This window comes from Chenopodium quinoa, unplaced genomic scaffold (genome assembly GCF_001683475.1).
Source record: "Chenopodium quinoa cultivar QQ74 unplaced genomic scaffold, ASM168347v1, whole genome shotgun sequence".
In the NCBI taxonomy this organism is placed as follows: Eukaryota; Viridiplantae; Streptophyta; class Magnoliopsida; order Caryophyllales; family Amaranthaceae; genus Chenopodium; species Chenopodium quinoa.
Window position 1 is genome coordinate 996,568 of NW_018742390.1, and position 7,250 is coordinate 1,003,817.

Below are 7,250 nucleotides of genomic sequence, written 5' to 3' on the forward strand. Positions count from 1 at the left end.
ATATAGCATTACTCGAAGAGTCGGCTCGTAGTGTTCTATTGGAAGAACAGCTTCCGCACCATAAGTTAGGAGGAATGGAGTTTCTCCAGTCGCCCCTTTTTCAGTCGTCCTAATGGCCCAGAGAACATGTGGTAATTCATCCGCCCATAGGCCGCCTGCTCGTTCAATCTTTTTCTTGAGACCGTCTGATATGATTTTATTAAAGGCTTCTACCTGGCCGTTTGCTTGTGGACGGCCGACAAATGCAAAGTAGTGTGCAATTCCTTGGTCACCCAACCAGCTTTTGAGAACAGACGTCTCAAATTGGGGACCATTATCAAAAACCATAGACATGGGAACCCCGATCCGAGTGATGACATTTTTCCAAATGAATGAAATTACATCCTTCGTCTTGATTCCCTTTACAGCCTCCGCCTCTACCCATTTAGTGAAGTAGTCGACGGCAACAAGTATGTACCTCCTTCCGCCTGTAGCAGACGTATATGGACCCAGAATATCCATGCCCCACTTAGCAAACGGTAGTGGGCTATGGATGGTAGTGAGGTCAGTAGCCGGACGGTGAATTAGTTTGCCAAACCTTTGGCACTTGTCACATTTTTTCACCATCACCATCGCATCTGCTTCTAAAGTAGGCCAAAAGTAGCCCTGCCGCCTTGCCCGTTGAGCAAGCGTCCTACCGCCTATATGGGAAGCACAGTAACCAGAGTGAAGATCGTCCAGTATCTCTCGCCCCTTTTCTGGAGTAACACACTTTAAGAAGGGTTGAAGCTACCCCCTTTTGTGAAGTTCTCCCTTTATTATTTCAAAACTGGTTGCTCGTTTTTTCAGTGCTGCCGCCTGTTGATGATCATCCGGCAGGGTACCATTTGTCAGATAAGCCCTGATTGGATCCATCCAGGTTGAGCTTCTGTCTAAGATTCGAATAGGTTCTTCCTCAATGCTTCTCCTCTCCATTACTTCCCAAAAAACAGTTCGAGGAGTATCACGGGAGGCGGATGATGCTAATTTTGAAAGTGCATCCGCCTGGTTGTTTTCTGATCTCGGCACTTGGGTCAGATGGAAATCCTCAAGGGAGCCGACTGCTTGTCGGACCGCCTGTAAATACTTGATCATGGCCGGATAGGTTTCTTCGTATTCACCATTGTACTGACTCACTATCAATTGTGAATCGGAACAGGCGTCTATTTTTCTTGCTCCTACCGCCTTGCGCATGCGGATTCCGGCTAGTAAAGCTTCATATTCTGCCTCATTGTTTGAGGCCTGAAAACTGAAGCGTAAAGCATACTCGTACCTGTCGCCCTCTGGCGAATGACATATGACTCCTGCTCCACAACCATTTGAAGTAGAGCTTCCATCCACATAAACCTTCCAGACTTGGTCTGTAACTTGAGAGTCCGGAGGACGAGTCATCTCAACAATAAAGTCAGCAAAGGCTTGCCCCTTCACTGCTTTTCTAGGCTCGAAAGTAACTTCGAGGCTCTGTATTTCTATGGCCCATTTGATCATTCGGCCTGACGACTCCATGATGGTCAGTGGCCGCTTGATAGGTTGGTCTGTATACACGACGACTGCATGTGCCAAAAAGTAGGGCTTCAATTTTTTAACAGCCATGAAGAGTGCAAGACCAAATTTCTCCACTAAGGGATACCTCAACTCGGCATTTTTCAGTACATGACTGACAAAGTAGACCGGGAGCTGACAGCCGTCTCTTTCAGCAAGGAGAACAGCGCTTAACACATGATCAGAGACGACCAGGTACATGTAGAGTACTTCTTTGGGCAAAGGGCTGACCAGCCTCGGCAAGGAATGCAAGTGAACTTTCAATTTCTCGAAGGCCGCCTCAGCATCCGGCCCCCATACAAACCTTGCCTTTTTCTTAATTGCCTGGAAAAAGTATAGGCATTTGTCGCCTGATCGGCTTAGAAATCTTCCCAAGGCCGCCAGACAACCTGTTAACTACTGAACCTCTCGGATGGTACGAGGCGACTGCATGTCAATGACCGCCTGCACCTTCTCAGGGTTCGCCTCTATTCCTCTCTGATTGATAAGGAATCCGAGAAATTTCCCAGACTCAACTCCAAAGACACATTTCTTGGGATTGAGCATGACATGGTGCCGCCTGAGTGTGGCGAAAGTTTCTCGGAGGTCCGACAGATGATCTTTCTGAAGTTTAGACTTGACAATCATATCATCAATATATGCCTCGACATTTCTCCCAATTTGATCAAAGAACACAGTGTTTATCATTCGCTGGAAAGTGGCCGGGGCATTCTTAAGACCAAACGGCATGACCGTGTAACAGTATAACCCCTGATCAGTGACGAAGGCCGTCTTCTCCTGATCTTTCTTCCATAAAGGAATTTGATGGAAACCAGAGTAGGCGTCCATAAAGCTCATCAAAGCATGGCCGGCTGTTGAGTCGACCAGGTTATCAATTTTAGGCAGAGGGTAACTGTCTTTGGGGCACGCCTTGTTTAAGTCTGTGTAGTCTACACACATTCGCCAGGTGCCATTCGGCTTTTTAACAAGCACCACATTTGCAACCCAGTCTGGGAAGTAACATTGCCGAATGAACCCTGCATCAAGTAATTTTTTAACTTCGGCGGCTGCCGCCTGACTTCTTTCTTCGCCATGGTGCCGCTTCTTCTGCCGTACCGGCTTCTTTTTCGGATCCACGGCCAGTTTATGTACCGCCAGATCAGGACTAATGCCTGGCATTTCATGGACTTCGAATGTAAAGATGTCCTTGTATTCTTTCAATAGTTTGTGAAAGTCGTCACCTAGGTCCCTTAGAGAAGTCGTCCCAACCTTGATTGTTCTGTCAGGACGCGAGTCATCTAACATCAGGTCCGTATGCTCACCAGCTGGCTGAGGGCGGAATTCATCCGACCGCTCCTCTGCTAATGATTGCTATTTTCTGTCTTTTCTTGCGGCCCCTGTCTGGGATGCCTTTCTCTTCTTGCCGCCTGCTTCTTGAACAGGCGCACTCTCCTTGACATTGTCAAGGTCTATTTTTCCACCACTCGACCCAGTGGCCATAACAGTGGGCTTGACATCCGAGAGATAGCACTCTCGGGCCATCCTCTGATCTCCCCTTAGGGACCCGACTGTTCCATTATCCCTCTCAAACTTGAGCAACATAAGAGATGGGATTATAACAGCCTTGGAATTATTCAGGGTTGGTCGTCCCAGAATCATGTTGTAGGCCGAGAGTTCTTCTACTACCAGGAACCGGACTACCATGTGTCGTCCTTCCCCTTTTTCGCCCAGGCGGATGGGTAAATCCACTCGTCCCACTGGGTGGACGACTCCTCCTCCAAACCCTACTAAAGGGTGGGATGCCGGATGTATGCAATCAGTCTGATATTTTAGTTTCGACAGACATTTGCTACTGATGAGATCTGAGGAGCTTCCGGTATCTATGAGGATTCGGCCAACTCTCTGGTTGGCCACTTTACATTCAATAACGATAGGGTCGTCATGCGACCCTCTTACCCCTCCTAGATCTTCTCCAATGATGACAATCTCAGGAAATGAATATTTGGAGGGCCGTTCTTGGTGAACGGAATTTACATCTAACCGTTTGATATTGTCTTTGTTGCCCCTAATAGTGGGGCCGCCTCCTGAGAAGCCGCATGCAATGGTGTAGACGACTGCATCATCTGTATCGGAGCTGTCGGCCTGTTGATTCTTTTTGGTCGACTGCTTTTTTGAGGAAGTGTTCCCCGTAGATTTCTTGACATAAGTGTCAAGATCACCTTGCTCAGCCAGGCGGTCCAGATACCACATGAGACTGATGCATTCATTGGTGTGATGACCAACATCCTCATGATAATCACAAAATTTTTCTTGGATCCGATTGTTTGCAGAACCCTTCATGGGGACCGGCTTCTCAATTGAGATCCGTCCCTTGATTTCCTTTAGGATAAATTGGCTATCCTTGTTAAACACATACTTTGGGGAGTATGGTTTGAATTCTTTTTTCTTCTTCTGGGACGGCTGTTTAGAGGAATCAGTTGCCCAGACCTCTTTTCTCTTCTCGTCTTTGTTTGACGACTGCTTCTGTCGTCCTTCTCTTTTGTCGGACCTTTTCCCGTCTGACTGTTTTACCGTACTACAAAGATCAGTCGCCTGTATATAGGCTTCCGCTTCAATCAAGGCCTCTTGAAGAGTCGCCACCCTCTTTCGGACCAAATCAAATTTGAAGGTCGACCCGTCTTTGAGACCTCTGAAAAAGTCAGTATAGGCTACTTCATCCGGTAACCCTTGAATCTGTATTCTCATCAGGTTAAACCGCCTGATGTAAGAACGAAGCCCCTCCTTCTCGCCCTGCTGAATTGTTCCTAAATCAAGGGTCGTCTTCTTCGCAGGGATGTTCATGGCGAAGTTGGAGGTGAATAAGTAAGCAAGCGTCTTCAAGTTATTTACACAACCAGTCGGCAGGTTGCCGAACCATTGTTGTGCGATTCCTTTGAGAGTCGCTGGGAAACACTTGCACCAAGTGGGATCATCCAATCCTTAAAGGTACATCAGGTTGGTGAATGCCATCAGATGGTCTTCTGGGTTAGTAGTGCCGTCATAGGCGCCTACTAATACATTTTTCACTTTGGCCGGCTGAGCGACTTCAGTAATTTCCTTGGAGAAGGCCGACGGCTGTTCACCAAGTCTAAGCAACCGTAGCTTCCAGTCCATAGGTTGGACATTTTTTGCTGCATGTCCACCAAACGGAGGTGGCTGTAAAAAATACTGTTGTTGCGGTACAAACGGTAAGTTTGGTACCGCCTGGTCGCTATGAAAGCCGGACTGACGGGAGGTGCCGCCTGACTGACTCTCATGATACGACTGAGTATGCCTCATCGAGGTATTTCGCAGACTGTCTTGGAAGTTTGAAGTAGAGGCCGACTCTGACAATCGGTCACTCTTCTTCTGCTCTAGTAGTAGCCGAGCGTCTGTGTATGTTTTCCTCGACCCGTCCGCCTGAATATGACGAACAGGTTTCCTATTTCCTGGAGTAGGAAAACGGTATTTTGTGAAATCAAGGGCAGATGGCTCCCACTTCCTAGATTTAGGATGAGGGGTCGCCTCTCGCCCTTGAACTGGTTTCCTCTTCCGTGAAGTGGAGGGTTTCTTAGCCGACTGCTCCTTGTCCAGAGCAGGCGGCTTCTTGTTGATCAACTCTTGAATTTCTCCCTTGAAGTCCCTCATGAAGGTCATGAGTTCGTTCCTTGTGATGGGAGCAGACCCATCAGTCGGCTGCTGCCGAATAGGCGGTGCGCCTGCTGGCTCGCTTCCAGTTTGAAGATGTTCCCGTTCCCTCCTTTCGGTATGACGGGTACGTCGGGCCCTTAGGGTCCCGTCTGAAGCTGTGTGAGCTTCAACTTCAAATTCATTCTCAGTATCGTGGTCCGACTGAACTAGAGGGTCGTCCAGGGGACGTCTCTCCTCAGGAGCCGGTACAAACGTGGATGCCATCTCAGATTTACTCTCCCCACAGACGGCGCCAAGATGTTTCGGGGTTTTCTGATGTCCTGCGGGAGAGTTACAATTCCGAGACTGGAACCGGACGCCTGTACCTGCAAAACAAACGGATGCTCCGGATGATTGGAGATCCGCCTCCGACGGTCAAGTTAGTACTTGATTAAGGAGTAACTAATGCGGAAATTAAAGTGATTGGGTCTCTCTAGGTGAGAGTGTTTAATGTGTGTAATTTGCGTTTTTAGCGTAATCTCCCTTAATGAGGATTAAGGGAGGTATTTATAACCTCGGGAAACGTGTCAATCTAGGTTTAGCTTAACCTTGGGCTGATTGGGCTTCCCTCGGAAGTTGGGCCTAGGTGACCGGTTATCCCAGGTGTCATGGGAAGGACACGTGTCGTGTCGTAATTGGTGCATAGTGGACGGATCATTGCTTGACACGTGGCAGGCTCCTATTGGCCCATGTGACAGACACATGGCGGAACCTGATTGGTCCACTTGTCAGATGGTGATTGGTGGGGAAAAATCCCCTAATTAGTTATGGTCTACCTCAAGGAGGGCCTTTCCAAGGTTGTAACATGGCTAGGTTTGGGGTTATTAAGAATGAAAAGGCTCAAGTATACTCCCAAAATCCGTCCTTTACTTTTGGTGCTTATCAAATTAAAACCTTTCTGCTTTGTGTGGCAACTTCCTACATTAGCTGCCTTTTTCTCGTCCTCTCTCTCTTTTTTATTTTCTTTCACTCGCTTTTTTGACAAGTTTTGTTTTGGGTTTGGAATGACTTTTCTTTCTTTCTCATTGGGTCTTTGGGTTTAGACTAACTTTGTGTCCCCCTCTTATATTTCGTTCCCCCAATTTCCTATTTGTATCTCTTTGCACCATTCCCATCCCAAGGTATGGAATAATGTAGGTTGAATAACTAAGGCTCAACTGACGAGGCTCAAAAAGGCTGTAAAAAAGATGGATTTTCTCTCCGGTTAAGAACATGGGATTATCTTTATGGAGTTTCAAGTTTCCTTTTTGCGTTGGTGAAATCATCAGATTCTTTATTTGTGGGCTAAAGATGGGCCTCTTTTCATTTGATAAATCTAGTAAGTCAAAGCTCATCAAGATTCTTATTGTGTTGAGTATGTATGCCTTTTTGATATTGCCTGTTTGTATGTATATGCTTTATTTAATTTGAGCCAATGACAATAAAGAGATTGAAAAGACAACAATATAGGCGTACTTGAAAATATATTTTTATTCATTAATTAATGAGAGTACAAAATAACTAGATTCAACAGCATGAATCTCTTAGTCTGTCTTAAAAAAACAAAAAAACAAAAAAAACAAAAAAAAAAAAAAAAAAAAAAAAAAAAAAAAAAAAACAAAGGAAAGAAACAAAACAAGACCTAAGGTGCTACATCTTGAATTGTTGACAACTTCTTGAGATTGTGTCTTTGAGCTTTGTCCGTTTCCGACATAGGTTAAATCCTCTCTAAAAATGCAGTCCATCTATATAATTCATTGTTTCATTTATCAAGTCCCTTTCAATTATTGTTCCCGCAGTATCGACCTTTTGAAATGTGTCTAAACTTAGGTATTGTAAATGACACTTGTATGGTAGAGACATATTGTCTATGAACTTTGGGACAATTTCATGATCCGAAGGTCTTTGTGAAAGAAGAGCAAACTTTGATTGCCACCTGTAAAATAAGTTAATGACGCCTTCTTCTTCCCTTTGCTTAAGCAATTCAAGATCGCACAAGGTAGTTGTGAGCTCAATGTATCTCC